The sequence below is a fragment of the Protomyctophum parallelum genome (genome assembly GCF_964188405.1).
Source record: "Protomyctophum parallelum genome assembly, chromosome: 3".
NCBI classification, from domain to species: Eukaryota; Metazoa; Chordata; class Actinopteri; order Myctophiformes; family Myctophidae; genus Protomyctophum; species Protomyctophum parallelum.
This window is the reverse complement of record NC_139698.1, coordinates 58,183,975-58,206,343: the sequence shown is the minus strand read 5'-3', so window position 1 is coordinate 58,206,343 and position 22,369 is coordinate 58,183,975.

Genomic DNA, 22,369 nt, shown 5'->3' with positions numbered 1-22,369 from the left:
TATTGTAAACTAAAAATCACAACTACCAAATACCTATATTAAAGTAAAATTGAAGAACACAGAGGGATGGAATCTCCTTTTTTGAGTCACAAAAGGGAACGTGAGCTCTTGGCCTCGCACAAGCAGTAAAAACACACTTGCCCCAAATGTTCCCGACCATAATGTCCAAAAAAGAATAAAATCCCAGATAATCCTGTGGGAACGGCATGTGCCAGTCAACAGTCCTTTCAGAAAAATGTCAAACAAAATAGACGATCAATGACACAGATTACCTCAGCCGTCCTAGTTGTAGACCACAGATCTCCGCCCTGCAAACTCCAGCTGCAGGAACTCTTCACTGGGGGTCACGTGGTGGTGTCGGCCGACAGGTTTGCAACGGCTGGACGGGCGCCAGCCTCTCACGCCATCCAGATCCTGGTCCCTGCAACGGCTGTCCATGCCAGGTACAATACCGTGCCAAATGTAGCAAACTACCACATGTGAAGCAGCCGCTGTATTGACGCTGATTCTTGCGAAAACGCAGAGACTGTTGACGAGGCTGGAAATCTCTAGGAAAAACAGATTGGTTGGCAAGCAGCGGCACGTCACGTGGCACCACCCCCCTGAGAGGTGCCTGGACGACTGGTGGACCCGCACAGGTCTGAGGCTGCGGGACCGCATCCCCTGCATGTGCCGTACGTCCCTCCACTTGAGCTATAATCAAAGTCTTCTTGCCCCTTGGCGCAGCCACCGGAAAATAGCTTCTGCAGATGTCGTCACCTCCATGTGAACTGTCTCGGTGGCTGTGCGCAGCCTCATCCTGCATGTCACCCAGGTCAAGGAGCAGATGTGCCTCTTTCATCAGAAGTACACTCAAACGTGTCTCCATAGAACGCATATACTGTCTGTGTGTCCGTAATTCACTGGTCAAGTCCTCTTTCAGGCAACGTACCCGTTCCAGCCCTTCCTTAACAGAGCGTTGAGCGTCGCTGTCCTCTGGCTGTTGCTTTGATGTAACTTGCACCTCAGCCTTTTCTGAGAGCACATCATTGCCGTGGTCCACAATGTCAATGCACTGTTGCGTCATGTCCGGCACTGACTCACTGACATTGGGGCCTACCTCACAGAACATATCTAATACTGATAATTCAGTCTTCAGTCCATCCTGTGGTTGGAAGGAACATGCGTGTGTATTTGACCTATTCATACTGAAGCTATTTAAGTAGTATAGAGAATATTAAATCACAATCACAGTCACTTGATTGCTACTATAAGCACACACCTACCCGTGATACAAAATCACTTCATATATTAGTTGTCACCAGCCCAAGGGAACACACAGATTCACAACGGTCAACCTAAAAACCAGTTATTAAGGGTGTTATCACAGAAAGCATTGTACAACGTGAACTGTACAGCTATATACAATGCACCTGAATAGATTAAGAAATACGTAACTATGTACGGAGGTAAAAGCAACAAAATGTAGGTGTCCTGAGACAGAAACCAAATCAACCTATTATGAAACTCAAAGGTTCCTCCTATAACCTACTGTAACAGAGGATGTCATTAACCGGAAAAGCACACGTGTTAGTGACTTCCCAACAACCCTACTGTGTTATCAAATGCCCACAGTAACCCCTATTTAAAGTAAAAAACAAACAAATCAGACAAATTGTTAGAACATATCACACACTGAATGTTTCAAGATGAGGTTATGCTGTGAGTTGAAAATGACAGAACAATGTCCAATTACATCACCACCACCCATGCAAGTTAATATAGAAATTTAAAACAAAAGACGGGAAGGAATCCATACACCCAAAACTCACGTATATCCAATTTCCAGATGGGCTCCCAAATGGTTATACTTTTTAAAAGAAAAACGTGAGAATGGGATTAAAAGTCCAACTATAATTCAATTATGGGCTAAAAATGAGTTACAAAATTGTGGCTATATTATGAATGGAGTATCGGATGGCCTCCTAATCAAAATGTATACTATGAATTTGAGTATACACACCAAACACCTGGGAATATTTCTACCAGTTGTTCAAATTTAAAGCAAAAACCTTATCAAAGTGAAGGCCTTTCCAATACTCACCCACATATTGTCCACCATGCATGCAACTGAAAGAAATAAAAACAAAAAACGTTACTACTTAATCACCCCAGATGGGACGTATAATCAGTAACGGATTTAACAGACATGTACTCGGCACAGAGAAGTGATGACACGTTTTGTCAACATATGGACAGATAACCCACTATGTGGTGGAAATGAGTGTTACTGTCCCTCAACCCCTCACATGCAACCCCAAATGAAATTTCAACCACACATCACCTCAAGGTGACATGAAAAAACCTCTCAGAACGAGATGTAGGATACATTGTAACAAATATGCCATTTGGTGGCTAAAATATAAAAACATTTGTCAGCTAGTATTGCTGCATGCCATCTTACTACAGAAAGGACGTAATATACTTAACTATAGCAATAAACAACTGCTCATAATAGGTTTCTCAAGATGAAAGGAGAGGAGATAAGGTTAACCCTAGTCATAAAAGGCTCTTTCCTCCTGAAACAGTGTTGATTCAGGCGTCGGCTCACCCCCTCCCCTACAGCCCAAAACCTTATGTTGAAGCATGCCAAAATTGCCCCCCGATATGCTAATACCTAGCTCTGTACGAATCACCCATATAATTATCACTTGTAGAATAGTTTCTACTAGTGATATTTATCCTGAACATAGCCAGAGCCTTCTTAAAGTTAATTTTGTATGAAGCATACTACAGCCATTCATTCGTTCACTGACACACACACTCATCATTCTCAATCACATCGTGCTTTCACTCACTCACTCACACAGGCTTGTAAACCCTCTCATTGAAACCTGGCTTCAGCTACCACAAGCATTACTGCTTCCCCTGACACACTGAGGTATACCTCAAAAAATTATAAAATCAATAGCAGACAGTGTCTAACATTGCTAATTTGCTATGCCTTTTTCAATGAGCGAGTTCCATGCCACACACACACATACCATTACTGAGTTGACTCAAAATACTACGACTACTCAGTAGCAGTATTTTCCCAACTTCACACATACCATTCGCTTGGGAGACCAAGTCCCCCTTCACACACCTACATAGCTTCACCCATGGGATAAGGCAGGCCTAGAAGTGAATCTACTGTAGGCTACCCTACCCCCTCCTACATACGTTATCACGTGATGCCACCTGGTGTGTTAGATCTATTTAAAAAACATTCTTTGGGCAACAAAAACCAATGTCCTCTATATATATATATATATATATATATATATATATATATATACATACATACAAGACATTGACAGGGTGTAGGCCTACTCACAGCTTGTTATCTTAAAGCGCCCATAGGCTATTTTTAGTAATGCCACAACCGACCTCTCGTCAATTTATGACTTCTACTGCACTAATCATTCGTTTGCTGGTGCAATTATAGTCTACTTTTTGTATTCAAATTACAAGTTAAACAAACAGAACCAGACTAAGTCTAAATATGTGCCTATACATGTCGTCTAAGTGACTAAAATACCATTTGTCAAAACCCAACAGAATCCGCTCTCTGGTCCAGCCAGAAAATGATCCTAGATGCCTCCAGGCTGCTTTGTTCCTTCAATAAATATCCAATACAGACAGACAACATCCACAAGGCACACATAAAGACTCGTCTGAAACTATCAGAACCCTCATATCTTGTATACAGACATTAAAAATGTCTTAAACAACTCCCCCCCTTTTGAGACACGAAACGCCATCATGTATCAACAATCAACTTCACGCAACCGCAGTCACACGAAGGAAGGATGAGACAGGATTCTGTCCATCACAAGAACAGCGCCAAAGCAGCACTGAAGCGCCACCCCTATAGTACAACTACTACTTATTTAGTAGCATTATTCAAACATAACACATTCATATCACACATAGGACAAGGTAGAAGTATTGTTTCATAGACTACTGTACTTCTCTCACCTCACACATACATGGGAAACCATAACGGGCCCCCCTACATCCCCCACACACTCATTTGCATACAACCAAACTCATACACTCAGTAGATGTAGATTTATCTCACTCTAGGCAACTGTTTTTATCCTATTATCAAATTACTCACACAGACTATATTTTTATTTTTATTTGTACTACTAAAAAACCTGTAGGATTAACAATCCTTAATTAACCTATATTTTACCTAAATGTAACCATTTCCAATGAGAAAATGCATTCTCAGTTACCTTCTAAATTTAGCTCGGACCCCCAAATTAAACCCACATTTTTAAACCTGAATTGTCCCCAATCCCTGAGTTTTGGCGCACAAGACAACAAGCCATAAAGCTGTTTGTCTCCGTCAAATTAAACATGAACCTCCGCCATAATATCCATATCATTCTTTTAAGAAAAAAGTCAATCTACTTTTTAAAAACAACCACTGATCAAAAAATGAGGTGACAGCCACTCCGTTCAGACGATCTGATTTGAATAGCCATCCCAGCTACTATTTCTCCAAAAGGCCTAATCCCAAACCATATTAATATAGTGAAGTCAATAGTCTCCTATCGTGATTACTTTTGCCAAATGGATACTTTAACTCCGCATTTTAACACAGAAAATGTCTATCAACTGCACCTTAAATAATTTCTTAAATTTAATTTCAGACACTCCCATACACTCTAACGTGCATGATTAGCCATTTTATAGTTCCCTTATCTAATTTAGTTCATGCATCGAGTTTTATTTATTAACCTCCCATTAATTTCCATTCATTAATCTAATTTATTAACCTCCTACTATTAACCTCCCCCCTTGAGCCATCACCATCATATGGCTCATGACAGGAATCTCAAATAAAACAGTGCAAAATCACCAGGCAGGTATCTTCATATGCCATCCATAAATCAACCCATCACGCTCAGCCGTCACAGAAGTACACAAATACACTCACACAGTCAGTAGAACAAATCAACCGACACACAGTCACACACACACATCACAGACGTACCCATGCACTCACGGTACATGCAATCACGCACAAAAAATCCCAGTCCCATTTGTCAAGCCAAAGATAGAGAACATCGAAGCGCCACCACACACACAGACACCCAGGCGCGGAAAAGCGCGCACAAGAAGCGAAAGGAGCGCACAAACGCACACGCACGCGCACGCACGGAGCGGCACAAGGAAGCAAAATAGCAAACCCACCCACACACCGGAAGTATGAGGAGACTGCAAAAAGAGAGAGACGCCCCCGAACGGGAACAAAGAACATGACCGCTAGATAGCAGTACACACAGAACCATGAGCGCCCCCAATATGAGCGTCACTCAAATCATACAATCAACAAAATAAATCAGCACACTGCACGTCCCCACTCACCCAGGCCCACCGGGAGAGTAACCACCACACAATGAAACGCAAACGTAACCTAATCGAATGTAAGACGCACGTTTAGTAATGAAGAAACATTTAAAAAGCGAAAAAAGACTCGATTTCTGGAAACATTTGCCCCTCATACGTATAGCTAGCTACCCACTCCCCCTGCATGTACAATACGCCCAAATGAGGACCGCAGCACACCAATGACAAAACAGTTCAAAAACATGTCAACTTTTGTTGAACACGTCAAAACAAGGGATCCCTATCTAACATCGTACCATACAAGTGCGTACGTGCCCTGATCATAAATCACCAGGAAAAACGCCAGCTCAGGGGGAAATATAATACAAATCAACCCCCACACCTACCAGCAATCTTCCCTATCAACATACAGATATCAGACACACCTACACGTACACACAGGCCCATGCATAGTTCTGCAGTCCATGCATGGATGGAATTATAGGCCTCCACCCGCCGGCATAACAGACTCCCACGGTTTCGACTGGCTAATGTCAGGAATTAATAATCAAAATTATCAATCATAATCAACAATCAAAATTATTAATCATAATTAATAATCAAAATTACCAATCCCAAACTCCTAGACGAACATAGTTAATTGTACCCGTTTAGAAGCGCACGTCCTTTGATTTCTATGCTAAACACCCGGAATCGTTTTCCAAGAAAACGCCAAAACCACCAATTTTAGCATTTCTTTTTAAATATGGAATCAATTCCCCATTAATCAGCTCTTGGTCATGTACAACAATATGAGATATACACAATACACGCTTCCAAATAGAAGCAGAAGGTAATTTGTATATAGTAAAAACCATATCTTCTGCATTATTAGCCAGGTATGCCTTATAAACGAACCCTCACTTGACGAGGGAACACCTATAAAGTTAAAGATGTACTATTGTCGTCAAAAATGTATTTTAAACCAGGGGTAAGGACGCGGTCTTGGTCGCCCGGTGATTACAGTAAAAAATAAAACAATGGCAAATTAAATGCGCGTTGTCCACTTGAGCAAACACAGGGAGAGAAAAAAATCCTCTCGTGCGCCCGTGACACAGAGGGGAGCCCCATCGCTGCACCTCCCCCCCCACACACAGCGTCGCCATCCAAACTGCCCTGCGTTCTACTTACCTAGGCCTCCTCGCCAAACAGCCCAAAGCAGCAATCAAATAATATCACTCACCTAAAAGCGTTTCAGCGAGGAACCCTATCGGCAAACGGGTTTCGGTACCAATTGATGTATCTGGATCGCGGCGCTGTCGTGCGTAAAGGGGTCAGACGAGGCGACCCTCAATGAACCAGACAAAGGAGTTCTCTCTCAATCCCAGTGTATGGTATCACAGATTTATTGATACAAGCACGGCTCAATGAACAAGGCAACGTGGGGACAACGGCCCACGACAAGAATGGAGACACACGACAAAGTCCACTCGAATCAACTTGTATCTGTCTGTCACACCGTATAGACAAAAACGTATTGCATTTATACTACAGAAACTTAGAAAGTCAAAAAGTCCCTCCTCACATCAAGGAGGTGGGACTTAAAGTGTCCTTGCTTTTCCTGACCAATCAGTGACTAGGGCTATTCTGAGTGACACTCAGACATCTTGATGAGAACTGTTTAACAGATTTAAACATGTAACTATAAGAATGAAATGTATGTACCATATCAAATATACAGGACATTGATTACCATGTAATTAAATAATTAGATATAATTGTATTCTTAGTTCTAGATGCATATTTGGCAAGGATATGTTGTTATTCATGACAGACAAACAGAGTATAGAGACTCAGAGATGAGTCTAGCAGCTGACACCAACCTGCAGTAGATAAGAGTTCACACAGACCCTGGGGGATTTAATTACACCCCTAAAATGAAGCCCTATTATCTCAGGTGGCTCCATAAATAACTCTCCTATCTTCGAGGAATCACTGTTTGAGCAAACTGACTGAAATAACCACATGCAGTATAGTAACAGCTGTCTTCTGAGCTCAGCTGACTAGCTGTCCCGGTGAACTGTAAGCTGAAGTGTTATGAGGTGTACAATTATTACATGTATTTAAGGCATATGCTTATGGAAATATACATCACTAGATTGACTGAAGATTTAAAATGTTCATTCCTAGAAGTGTTCATTCCTAAAATATTTAATCGTTCAACTTCTCAACTATCTTCCTTTTGTCTTGTTTCCAATCCAGTGTTGGATATTCCGTCTATTTTCCCCGTCCTACCAGCAGTACATGAACAAAGAGGCTTGGCTAAACCCAAACATCGCAGCTGTGACCAGTGTGGAAAACACTTCCGTAGAAAGTCCAGTCTTAAGACACACCAGAAAATGCACGCCGGAGAAAGACCATTCCACTGTGACCAGTGTGGGAGCAGGTTTATTACCAAATCTCACTTAAAGGACCACCAGAAAATTCACACACCATACCACTGTAAACAGTGTGGGGACAGCTACAAAACAAAATCAGACTTAGTTAGTCACCAGATAATGCACACCCTGTTTTGTGAATAGAGAAACCCTATGCATGTGATCTGTGTGGGAAAACATGCACCTTAAAAGCCCCACAAAATTCACACTGGAGAAAGACAATACCACTGTGTACAGTTTGGATATGCCTTGTACTATGCACAAAAAATGTATGCACACTAATCCATGATGCGGTCAATGTGGAATTTGTTGTACTGTATAAAGCAGGCCAGATAATGTGAAGAGATTCAGTAGAAAGATTAACCTAAAAACCAATCAGCGCACTCACACCTCGATTGCAAGTGTTGATGATGTAATTTCTGCATATTTTTTTGTTTATTTTTGTTTTCTCTTCCCACGTTATACTTTTGTTTATACTTTTATACTTTTTTAAAACGTTATACTTTTTTTTATTGTTTTGCGTCAGTATGCAGACACACATTTATTTTTGGATGAGTGTCGTAAAATCCATAATGCAAGTATCATAGATAATTTTCACAGTGAAACACACAAAGCACTAGTCTAGCACTAACATACTTTGTAGTAAGTAGAACTAAATGATCTATTCCTCTATATTTTGAATTTGCTATAACCAGTGTTGACCACTGATGTCAACACTGTGAACAGTCGTTGTGTTGTTCAATTGATTAGACTTGATTGTTTTTGTCCAAAATCAATAGCTGACTTGAAATGTTCTGCTGAACTTAATAAACATTGGTCGATTAGGATATATTCCTGTCTGTTGTTATTTAATTCGGCCTACTTAGTCAAACTTACTTACACTTATTTCTTTGTAATAGTATTTGGCTGCCAGCATTATAAATGCAATGTGAATATACCCCTACACACTGTGACTACTTAACAGCCTGCATTCCATGTGAGGAGAGTAACAGCTCTGATGCTGTCATTGACATGATGGAGAAGGGAAAACTAAAGAAACCTGTGCATTGTTGCATGCTAAATGCTAGTCATGCTAAATGCAACAGTTTCATTGCAACAATACTTTCTGATCTGCATAATAAACAACACTCAGTAACGAGACATTATAGCAGATTGTTCTACCATAGTATTATTTGCATTGGAATGCAGCCATTGCTATGCAGTGTGAGTGTCTGATTGCATGTGATCACTGCTCAGATGGAGGCTCAGGTCTTAACCATTGTTCTTAGTGAATGTGCGAAGCACCATTCATTCAGGTTCATCAGGTTACCTGATGAAGGTCGTTTAGACCGAAACGTGCGCAAGCAGGGCCCGCAAGTACTTTCGACCGCTACAAACTGTCAAATCTCAGTAATGACTACTTGTGCCTGATACGGCAGTGGTGCCAGAATGAAACAATGGTAATTGGTTTTATACTCTTCAGAAACATAATGTTGTAATGAATACGTAAGTGACGACTTTGGATGGTGACGTATATGTCAATCAGTGCCTCCCAAGACTAAAACATATCGTCATTACGTCACCATTGAAAACCAATTTGGCATTGGGTCCTTTAATCCACATATTTCTTACGTCATCATTGAGAGCTATACATATATACTATGTATATGTAATTTGTAAGTTGATTAGCGGTATACTGTGGTTACTTTGCGCCGCAGCCACGTCCCAGCCAACCCGCCACTTTTGATGCGTATGCACCGTCCCAGCAAATTGTGCCTGATATGGCAGTGGTGCCAGATTACATACATGTATACACAGGAGCATTACCTTTAATCCTCCCAACACTAAAACATATCGTCATTACGTCACCATCGAAAACCAATTACACTCTGGCATTGGGTCCTTTAATCCACATATTTCTTACGTCACCATTGAGAGCTAGTTATACTGTGGTTACTTTTGCGCCTACGCACCGTCCCAGGCTAGCTCGCAATGATGACGTAATAAATATGTGCAAATTGGCTATTTTGTCCTAACACAAAACAAAATTAATTAATCTGAAAATTAATCATGTCTCTGAGCAAATCAGTATTTATTTGTTGAATTACCATTGACAATGAATGGATAATGTACGTCGTGCCCTGTTCTGATGCTTTCAATGACATGATGATGGAGAAGGTGACACAGATTACAGATAGTTGTCACAGTGGAACACGCAAAGCACTAGTCTAGTACTAACATTAGCACGAACATAGTCGATTAGGATATATTCCTGTCTGTTGTTATTTAATTGGGCCTACTTAGTCAACGTACGTGCACCTATTTCTTTGTAATACTAGTACTTGTCTGCCAAACATTATAAATGCAATGTGAATATACCCCATACACCATTCATGTGAAGATAGTAACAGGCTAACAGCTCTGATGCTTTCAATGACATGATGGCAAGGAAGAAAATGCTAATAGACTGGAAACCTGTGCATTGTTGCATGCTAAATGCAACAGTTTCATTGTAACATGACTTTCTGATCTGCGTAGAAACAACACTCACAGTAAAGAGACATTATAGCAGATTGTTCTTTCAGAGTAACTATTTGCATTGGAATGCAACCATGCAGTGTGAGTGTCTGGTTGCATGTGATCAGATGAAGGTCTTAACCATTGTTCACCATGTGAATGTGTAAGTACCATCTTCTGTTCATATAATGATGCTGAATGTTTACAAGAGATGAAGAAGCTGTAACGAGTGCTGGCCGTTAGCAACGAATACTGCATGTGGAACAGCAAATGGTTTCTAAAGGGTTCAACGGTTTAAGACCAGATCACAGTATTCCAGCACATTATAGTATGACATTAGACATTTGTTTTATTTTAACTAGTGGCATAACTGAATACATAATTGAAATCCAGCATCTGTAATCATGGTCAACCAGTGACAGGTCATAGGGGTTCCGGTGCTGTCGCCTCACAGCTAGAAGGTCCTGGGGACGCTGTGGGTGCTTGGCGTGTTCTCTCCTCCGCGTCATCAGTGCCCATACCCAAGGAGGGCTTGGGGAAAGGGCCGTTCTGTGTGGATTTTGCATGTTCTCCCTGTGCCCCCTAGGGTTGATACCCTTACAAAAAACATGCAGTAATCCTGGTCTCTATACTACCTCCCCTTGGCCAGGAATAACGTGTTCCTTCCACACGCTACGTCCGCCCGGGGAAACTCCCCCATGTCAGGTGAAAAGAAGTGGCTCGGACTCCTTATGCATTGAAGGAAGCATGAGGTCACCCCCCCCCAGGTTGACAGAGGAAGTGTAGCACCCAGGATTACATTAGATAATTAACATCTATGTGTGATGCTCATGTCTCATACTGTTGTGGAACAGCAAAGATAAATACATATGACCCAGTGGGAAACGCACTTTTCCTTACTTTTCCTAGAATACAAAATAGTGCGTTTTAGCAGATAAGTTGACCCTACCTTCATTCTTTATACTTGAAGGCAGAAATGTATAAATGCATTGATAAAAAAGATTAAGTTGTGTGCTGTGTTTTAACTTTGTTTGAAAAACAAAACAATAAATTGATCATTAAGATAACACTTTTCTCATTCTTGCGATTTAATGTCCGCTCAGTGTCTTAGTGAGAAACTGTTCAGTTATACAGGGAGACGACCACTTTTTACAATGTGCCACATGATATTCTGTTTAATCTGTCAGTTTATAATACTAAAGACTGACATTTTCCTTTAATATATAAGTAGGTGTATTGTTATCTTTGAGGGATTAGAGAAAACATGATTATATTTTGGAAAATACAGTTGTTTTGTCTTTCTTTATACAACTGTTTTGAATTATTTTGTACTTGATAATTTGGACTTGCAGGGACATGAAGGGGTATACCGTAAGTTTCTGTCCCGCCCTCCCTGCATTGGACAAACACACACGCACACACACCACACACACACACACACTGAGCTATAGGTTGTGATTGGTGGACAGATGGTTCTATTGTTCCTCTCCTTGGCCAATCCCAAGCAGTTCTAGTGGTTCCACCTCAGGCTCTCTAATATAAGAAGAGCGTGTAGTTGTCAGTTCTCCACAACTCCTCCAGGATATCAACCATTTCAACCAGAACTGACTGTGAAGTGAACTCCAGACTTCTGCTGAAGATGAAATCTCTCAATCGCACCAGGAACAGTTCAGCTGAACACCTGGAACCCAGAGACCATCAAGATATCTGTAAGTTATAGTTTGTGTTTATTTGGTTTTATTTAATTGTTTCCTTTAGCTTTGTTGTAGGTTAGATTTATATCACCTTTAGTCTCTTTCAATATCTGTTTTTATTGTATTGTGTTTATCTTGGGGTTATCTTAAAGGTAGGTGGTTTTAAATTAGTCTGGACTAGGACTTGGAAAGGCCAACGACAAAACTAAGGAATATGATTAGGCTAGATTGACTGAAGATTTAAAATGTTCATTCCTAGAAGTGTTCATTCCTAAAATATTTAATCGTTCAACTTCTCAACTATCTTCCTTTTGTCTTGTTTCCAATCCAGTGTTGGATATTCCGTCTATTTTCCCCGTCCTACCAGCAGTACATGAACAAAGAGGCTTGGCTAAACCCAAACATCGCAGCTGTGACCAGTGTGGAAAACACTTCCGTAGAAAGTCCAGTCTTAAGACACACCAGAAAATGCACGCCGGAGAAAGACCATTCCACTGTGACCAGTGTGGGAGCAGGTTTATTACCAAATCTCACTTAAAGGACCACCAGAAAATTCACACACCATACCACTGTAAACAGTGTGGGGACAGCTACAAAACAAAATCAGACTTAGTTAGTCACCAGATAATGCACACCCTGTTTTGTGAATAGAGAAACCCTATGCATGTGATCTGTGTGGGAAAACATGCACCTTAAAAGCCCCACAAAATTCACACTGGAGAAAGACAATACCACTGTGTACAGTTTGGATATGCCTTGTACTATGCACAAAAAATGTATGCACACTAATCCATGATGCGGTCAATGTGGAATTTGTTGTACTGTATAAAGCAGGCCAGATAATGTGAAGAGATTCAGTAGAAAGATTAACCTAAAAACCAATCAGCGCACTCACACCTCGATTGCAAGTGTTGATGATGTAATTTCTGCATATTTTTTTGTTTTTTTTTGTTTTCTCTTCCCACGTTATACTTTTGTTTATACTTTTATACTTTTTTTAAACGTTATACTTTTTTTTATTGTTTTGCGTCAGTATGCAGACACACATTTATTTTTGGATGAGTGTCGTAAAATCCATAATGCAAGTATCATAGATAATTTTCACAGTGAAACACACAAAGCACTAGTCTAGCACTAACATACTTTGTAGTAAGTAGAACTAAATGATCTATTCCTCTATATTTTGAATTTGCTATAACCAGTGTTGGCCACTGATGTCAACACTGTGAACAGTCGTTGTGTTGTTCAATTGATTAGACTTGATTGTTTTTGTCCAAAATCAATAGCTGACTTGAAATGTTCTGCTGAACTTAATAAACATTGGTCGATTAGGATATATTCCTGTCTGTTGTTATTTAATTGGGCCTACTTAGTCAAACTTACTTACACTTATTTCTTTGTAATAGTATTTGGCTGCCAGCATTATAAATGCAATGTGAATATACCCCTACACACTGTGACTACTTAACAGCCTGCATTCCATGTGAGGAGAGTAACAGCTCTGATGCTGTCATTGACATGATGGAGAAGGGAAAACTAAAGAAACCTGTGCATTGTTGCATGCTAAATGCTAGTCATGCTAAATGCAACAGTTTCATTGCAACAATACTTTCTGATCTGCATAATAAACAACACTCAGTAACGAGACATTATAGCAGATTGTTCTACCATAGTATTATTTGCATTGGAATGCAGCCATTGCTATGCAGTGTGAGTGTCTGATTGCATGTGATCACTGCTCAGATGGAGGCTCAGGTCTTAACCATTGTTCTTAGTGAATGTGCGAAGCACCATTCATTCAGGTTCATCAGGTTACCTGATGAAGGTCGTTTAGACCGAAACGTGCGCAAGCAGGGCCTGCAAGTACTTTCGACCGCTACAAACTGTCAAATCTCAGTAATGACTACTTGTGCCTGATACGGCAGTGGTGCCAGAATGAAACAATGGTAATTGGTTTTATACTCTTCAGAAACATAATGTTGTAATGAATACGTAAGTGACGACTTTGGATGGTGACGTATATGTCAATCAGTGCCTCCCAAGACTAAAACATATCGTCATTACGTCACCATTGAAAACCAATTTGGCATTGGGTCCTTTAATCCACATATTTCTTACGTCATCATTGAGAGCTATACATATATACTATGTATATGTAATTTGTAAGTTGATTAGCGGTATACTGTGGTTACTTTGCGCCGCAGCCACGTCCCAGCCAACCCGCCACTTTTGATGCGTATGCACCGTCCCAGCAAATTGTGCCTGATATGGCAGTGGTGCCAGATTACATACATGTATACACAGGAGCATTACCTTTAATCCTCCCAACACTAAAACATATCGTCATTACGTCACCATCGAAAACCAATTACACTCTGGCATTGGGTCCTTTAATCCACATATTTCTTACGTCACCATTGAGAGCTAGTTATACTGTGGTTACTTTTGCGCCTACGCACCGTCCCAGGCTAGCTCGCAATGATGACGTAATAAATATGTGCAAATTGGCTATTTTGTCCTAACACAAAACAAAATTAATTAATCTGAAAATTAATCATGTCTCTGAGCAAATCAGTATTTATTTGTTGAATTACCATTGACAATGAATGGATAATGTACGTCGTGCCCTGTTCTGATGCTTTCAATGACATGATGATGGAGAAGGTGACACAGATTACAGATAGTTGTCACAGTGGAACACGCAAAGCACTAGTCTAGTACTAACATTAGCACGAACATAGTCGATTAGGATATATTCCTGTCTGTTGTTATTTAATTGGGCCTACTTAGTCAACGTACGTGCACCTATTTCTTTGTAATACTAGTACTTGTCTGCCAAACATTATAAATGCAATGTGAATATACCCCATACACCATTCATGTGAAGATAGTAACAGGCTAACAGCTCTGATGCTTTCAATGACATGATGGCAAGGAAGAAAATGCTAATAGACTGGAAACCTGTGCATTGTTGCATGCTAAATGCAACAGTTTCATTGTAACATGACTTTCTGATCTGCGTAGAAACAACACTCACAGTAAAGAGACATTATAGCAGATTGTTCTTTCAGAGTAACTATTTGCATTGGAATGCAACCATGCAGTGTGAGTGTCTGGTTGCATGTGATCAGATGAAGGTCTTAACCATTGTTCACCATGTGAATGTGTAAGTACCATCTTCTGTTCATATAATGATGCTGAATGTTTACAAGAGATGAAGAAGCTGTAACGAGTGCTGGCCGTTAGCAACGAATACTGCATGTGGAACAGCAAATGGTTTCTAAAGGGTTCAACGGTTTAAGACCAGATCACAGTATTCCAGCACATTATAGTATGACATTAGACATTTGTTTTATTTTAACTAGTGGCATAACTGAATACATAATTGAAATCCAGCATCTGTAATCATGGTCAACCAGTGACAGGTCATAGGGGTTCCGGTGCTGTCGCCTCACAGCTAGAAGGTCCTGGGGATGCTGTGGGTGCTTGGCGTGTTCTCTCCTCCGCGTCATCAGTGCCCATACCCAAGGAGGGCTTGGGGAAAGGGCCGTTCTGTGTGGATTTTGCATGTTCTCCCTGTGCCCCCTAGGGTTGATACCCTTACAAAAAACATGCAGTAATCCTGGTCTCTATACTACCTCCCCTTGGCCAGGAATAACGTGTTCCTTCCACACGCTACGTCCGCCCGGGGAAACTCCCCCATGTCAGGTGAAAAGAAGTGGCTCGGACTCCTTATGCATTGAAGGAAGCATGAGGTCACCCCCCCCAGGTTGACAGAGGAAGTGTAGCACCCAGGATTACATTAGATAATTAACATCTATGTGTGATGCTCATGTCTCATACTGTTGTGGAACAGCAAAGATAAATACATATGACCCAGTGGGAAACGCACTTTTCCTTACTTTTCCTAGAATACAAAATAGTGCGTTTTAGCAGATAAGTTGACCCTACCTTCATTCTTTATACTTGAAGGCAGAAATGTATAAATGCATTGATAAAAAAGATTAAGTTGTGTGCTGTGTTTTAACTTTGTTTGAAAAACAAAACAATAAATTGATCATTAAGATAACACTTTTCTCATTCTTGCGATTTAATGTCCGCTCAGTGTCTTAGTGAGAAACTGTTCAGTTATACAGGGAGACGACCACTTTTTACAATGTGCCACATGATATTCTGTTTAATCTGTCAGTTTATAATACTAAAGACTGACATTTTCCTTTAATATATAAGTAGGTGTATTGTTATCTTTGAGGGATTAGAGAAAACATGATTATATTTTGGAAAATACAGTTGTTTTGTCTTTCTTTATACAACTGTTTTGAATTATTTTGTACTTGATAATTTGGACTTGCAGGGACATGAAGGGGTATACCGTAAGTTTCTGTCCCGCCCTCCCTGCATTGGACAAACACACACGCACACACACCACACACACACACACACACACACACACACACTGAGCTATAGGTTGTGATTGGTGGACAGATGGTTCTATTGTTCCTCTCCTTGGCCAATCCCAAGCAGTTCTAGTGGTTCCACCTCAGGCTCTCTAATATAAGAAGAGCGTGTAGTTGTCAGTTCTCCACAACTCCTCCAGGATATCAACCATTTCAACCAGAACTGACTGTGAAGTGAACTCCAGACTTCTGCTGAAGATGAAATCTCTCAATCGCACCAGGAACAGTTCAGCTGAACACCTGGAACCCAGAGACCATCAAGATATCTGTAAGTTATAGTTTGTGTTTATTTGGTTTTATTTAATTGTTTCCTTTAGCTTTGTTGTAGGTTAGATTTATATCACCTTTAGTCTCTTTCAATATCTGTTTTTATTGTATTGTGTTTATCTTGGGGTTATCTTAAAGGTAGGTGGTTTTAAATTAGTCTGGACTAGGACTTGGAAAGGCCAACGACAAAACTAAGGAATATGATTAGGCTAGATTGACTGAAGATTTAAAATGTTCATTCCTAGAAGTGTTCATTCCTAAAATATTTAATCGTTCAACTTCTCAACTATCTTCCTTTTGTCTTGTTTCCAATCCAGTGTTGGATATTCCGTCTATTTTCCCCGTCCTACCAGCAGTACATGAACAAAGAGGCTTGGCTAAACCCAAACATCGCAGCTGTGACCAGTGTGGAAAACACTTCCGTAGAAAGTCCAGTCTTAAGACACACCAGAAAATGCACGCCGGAGAAAGACCATTCCACTGTGACCAGTGTGGGAGCAGGTTTATTACCAAATCTCACTTAAAGGACCACCAGAAAATTCACACACCATACCACTGTAAACAGTGTGGGGACAGCTACAAAACAAAATCAGACTTAGTTAGTCACCAGATAATGCACACCCTGTTTTGTGAATAGAGAAACCCTATGCATGTGATCTGTGTGGGAAAACATGCACCTTAAAAGCCCCACAAAATTCACACTGGAGAAAGACAATACCACTGTGTACAGTTTGGATATGCCTTGTACTATGCACAAAAAATGTATGCACACTAATCCATGATGCGGTCAATGTGGAATTTGTTGTACTGTATAAAGCAGGCCAGACAATGTGAAGAGATTCAGTAGAAAGATTAACCTAAAAACCAATCAGCGCACTCACACCTCGATTGCAAGTGTTGATGATGTAATTTCTGCATATTTTTTTGTTTATTTTTGTTTTCTCTTCCCACGTTATACTTTTGTTTATACTTTTATACTTTTTTTTAAACGTTATACTTTTTTTTATTGTTTTGCGTCAGTATGCAGACACACATTTATTTTTGGATGAGTGTCGTAAAATCCATAATGCAAGTATCATAGATAATTTTCACAGTGAAACACACAAAGCACTAGTCTAGCACTAACATACTTTGTAGTAAGTAGAACTAAATGATCTATTCCTCTATATTTTGAATTTGCTATAACCAGTGTTGACCACTGATGTCAACACTGTGAACAGTCGTTGTGTTGTTCAATTGATTAGACTTGATTGTTTTTGTCCAAAATCAATAGCTGACTTGAAATGTTCTGCTGAACTTAATAAACATTGGTCGATTAGGATATATTCCTGTCTGTTGTTATTTAATTGGGCCTACTTAGTCAAACTTACTTACACTTATTTCTTTGTAATAGTATTTGGCTGCCAGCATTATAAATGCAATGTGAATATACCTGACTATATACCTGAATACATGACTTTCTGATCTGCGTAGAAACAACACTCACAGTAAAGAGACATTATAGCAGATTGTTCTTTCAGAGTAACTATTTGCATTGGAATGCAACCATGCAGTGTGAGTGTCTGGTTGCATGTGATCAGATGAAGGTCTTAACCATTGTTCACCATGTGAATGTGTAAGTACCATCTTCTGTTCATATAATGATGCTGAATGTTTACAAGAGATGAAGAAGCTGTAACGAGTGCTGGCCGTTAGCAACGAATACTGCATGTGGAACAGCAAATGGTTTCTAAAGGGTTCAACGGTTTAATACCAGATCACAGTATTCCAGCACATTATAGTATGACATTAGACATTTGTTTTATTTTAACTAGTGGCATAACTGAATACATAATTGAAATCCAGCATCTGTAATCATGGTCAACCAGTGACAGGTCATAGGGGTTCCGGTGCTGTCGCCTCACAGCTAGAAGGTCCTGGGGACGCTGTGGGTGCTTGGCGTGTTCTCTCCTCCGCGTCATCAGTGCCCATACCCAAGGAGGGCTTGGGGAAAGGGCCGTTCTGTGTGGATTTTGCATGTTCTCCCTGTGCCCCCTAGGGTTGATACCCTTACAAAAAACATGCAGTAATCCTGGTCTCTATACTACCTCCCCTTGGCCAGGAATAACGTGTTCCTTCCACACGCTACGTCCGCCCGGGGAAACTCCCCCATGTCAGGTGAAAAGAAGTGGCTCGGACTCCTTATGCATTGAAGGAAGCATGAGGTCACCCCCCCCAGGTTGACAGAGGAAGTGTAGCACCCAGGATTACATTAGATAATTAACATCTATGTGTGATGCTCATGTCTCATACTGTTGATAAATACATATGACCCAGTGGGAAACGCACTTTTCCTTACTTTTCCTAGAATACAAAATAGTGCGTTTTAGCAGATAAGTTGACCCTACCTTCATTCTTTATACTTGAAGGCAGAAATGTATAAATGCATTGATAAAAAAGATTAAGTTGTGTGCTGTGTTTTAACTTTGTTTGAAAAACAAAACAATAAATTGATCATTAAGATAACACTTTTCTCATTCTTGCGATTTAATGTCCGCTCAGTGTCTTAGTGAGAAACTGTTCAGTTATACAGGGAGACGACCACTTTTTACAATGTGCCACATGATATTCTGTTTAATCTGTCAGTTTATAATACTAAAGACTGACATTTTCCTTTAATATATAAGTAGGTGTATTGTTATCTTTGAGGGATTAGAGAAAACATGATTATATTTTGGAAAATACAGTTGTTTTGTCTTTCTTTATACAACTGTTTTGAATTATTTTGTACTTGATAATTTGGACTTGCAGGGACATGAAGGGGTATACCGTAAGTTTCTGTCCCGCCCTCCCTGCATTGGACAAACACACACGCACACACACCACACACACACACACACACACACACACTGAGCTATAGGTTGTGATTGGTGGACAGATGGTTCTATTGTTCCTCTCCTTGGCCAATCCCAAGCAGTTCTAGTGGTTCCACCTCAGGCTCTCTAATATAAGAAGAGCGTGTAGTTGTCAGTTCTCCACAACTCCTCCAGGATATCAACCATTTCAACCAGAACTGACTGTGAAGTGAACTCCAGACTTCTGCTGAAGATGAAATCTCTCAATCGCACCAGGAACAGTTCAGCTGAACACCTGGAACCCAGAGACCATCAAGATATCTGTAAGTTATAGTTTGTGTTTATTTGGTTTTATTTAATTGTTTCCTTTAGCTTTGTTGTAGGTTAGATTTATATCACCTTTAGTCTCTTTCAATATCTGTTTTTATTGTATTGTGTTTATCTTGGGGTTATCTTAAAGGTAGGTGGTTTTAAATTAGTCTGGACTAGGACTTGGAAAGGCCAACGACAAAACTAAGGAATATGATTAGGCTAGATTGACTGAAGATTTAAAATGTTCATTCCTAGAAGTGTTCATTCCTAAAATATTTAATCGTTCAACTTCTCAACTATCTTCCTTTTGTCTTGTTTCCAATCCAGTGTTGGATATTCCGTCTATTTTCCCCGTCCTACCAGCAGTACATGAACAAAGAGGCTTGGCTAAACCCAAACATCGCAGCTGTGACCAGTGTGGAAAACACTTCCGTAGAAAGTCCAGTCTTAAGACACACCAGAAAATGCACGCCGGAGAAAGACCATTCCACTGTGACCAGTGTGGGAGCAGGTTTATTACCAAATCTCACTTAAAGGACCACCAGAAAATTCACACACCATACCACTGTAAACAGTGTGGGGACAGCTACAAAACAAAATCAGACTTAGTTAGTCACCAGATAATGCACACCCTGTTTTGTGAATAGAGAAACCCTATGCATGTGATCTGTGTGGGAAAACATGCACCTTAAAAGCCCCACAAAATTCACACTGGAGAAAGACAATACCACTGTGTACAGTTTGGATATGCCTTGTACTATGCACAAAAAATGTATGCACACTAATCCATGATGCGGTCAATGTGGAATTTGTTGTACTGTATAAAGCAGGCCAGACAATGTGAAGAGATTCAGTAGAAAGATTAACCTAAAAACCAATCAGCGCACTCACACCTCGATTGCAAGTGTTGATGATGTAATTTCTGCATATTTTTTTGTTTATTTTTGTTTTCTCTTCCCACGTTATACTTTTGTTTATACTTTTATACTTTTTTTTAAACGTTATACTTTTTTTTATTGTTTTGCGTCAGTATGCAGACACACATTTATTTTTGGATGAGTGTCGTAAAATCCATAATGCAAGTATCATAGATAATTTTCACAGTGAAACACACAAAGCACTAGTCTAGCACTAACATACTTTGTAGTAAGTAGAACTAAATGATCTATTCCTCTATATTTTGAATTTGCTATAACCAGTGTTGACCACTGATGTCAACACTGTGAACAGTCGTTGTGTTGTTCAATTGATTAGACTTGATTGTTTTTGTCCAAAATCAATAGCTGACTTGAAATGTTCTGCTGAACTTAATAAACATTGGTCGATTAGGATATATTCCTGTCTGTTGTTATTTAATTGGGCCTACTTAGTCAAACTTACTTACACTTATTTCTTTGTAATAGTATTTGGCTGCCAGCATTATAAATGCAATGTGAATATACCTGACTATATACCTGAATACATGACTTTCTGATCTGCGTAGAAACAACACTCACAGTAAAGAGACATTATAGCAGATTGTTCTTTCAGAGTAACTATTTGCATTGGAATGCAACCATGCAGTGTGAGTGTCTGGTTGCATGTGATCAGATGAAGGTCTTAACCATTGTTCACCATGTGAATGTGTAAGTACCATCTTCTGTTCATATAATGATGCTGAATGTTTACAAGAGATGAAGAAGCTGTAACGAGTGCTGGCCGTTAGCAACGAATACTGCATGTGGAACAGCAAATGGTTTCTAAAGGGTTCAACGGTTTAATACCAGATCACAGTATTCCAGCACATTATAGTATGACATTAGACATTTGTTTTATTTTAACTAGTGGCATAACTGAATACATAATTGAAATCCAGCATCTGTAATCATGGTCAACCAGTGACAGGTCATAGGGGTTCCGGTGCTGTCGCCTCACAGCTAGAAGGTCCTGGGGACGCTGTGGGTGCTTGGCGTGTTCTCTCCTCCGCGTCATCAGTGCCCATACCCAAGGAGGGCTTGGGGAAAGGGCCGTTCTGTGTGGATTTTGCATGTTCTCCCTGTGCCCCCTAGGGTTGATACCCTTACAAAAAACATGCAGTAATCCTGGTCTCTATACTACCTCCCCTTGGCCAGGAATAACGTGTTCCTTCCACACGCTACGTCCGCCCGGGGAAACTCCCCCATGTCAGGTGAAAAGAAGTGGCTCGGACTCCTTATGCATTGAAGGAAGCATGAGGTCACCCCCCCCAGGTTGACAGAGGAAGTGTAGCACCCAGGATTACATTAGATAATTAACATCTATGTGTGATGCTCATGTCTCATACTGTTGTGGAACAGCAAAGATAAATACATATGACCCAGTGGGAAACGCACTTTTCCTTACTTTTCCTAGAATACAAAATAGTGCGTTTTAGCAGATAAGTTGACCCTACCTTCATTCTTTATACTTGAAGGCAGAAATGTATAAATACATTGATAAAAAAGATTAAGTTGTGTGCTGTGTTTTAACTTTGTTTGAAAAACAAAACAATA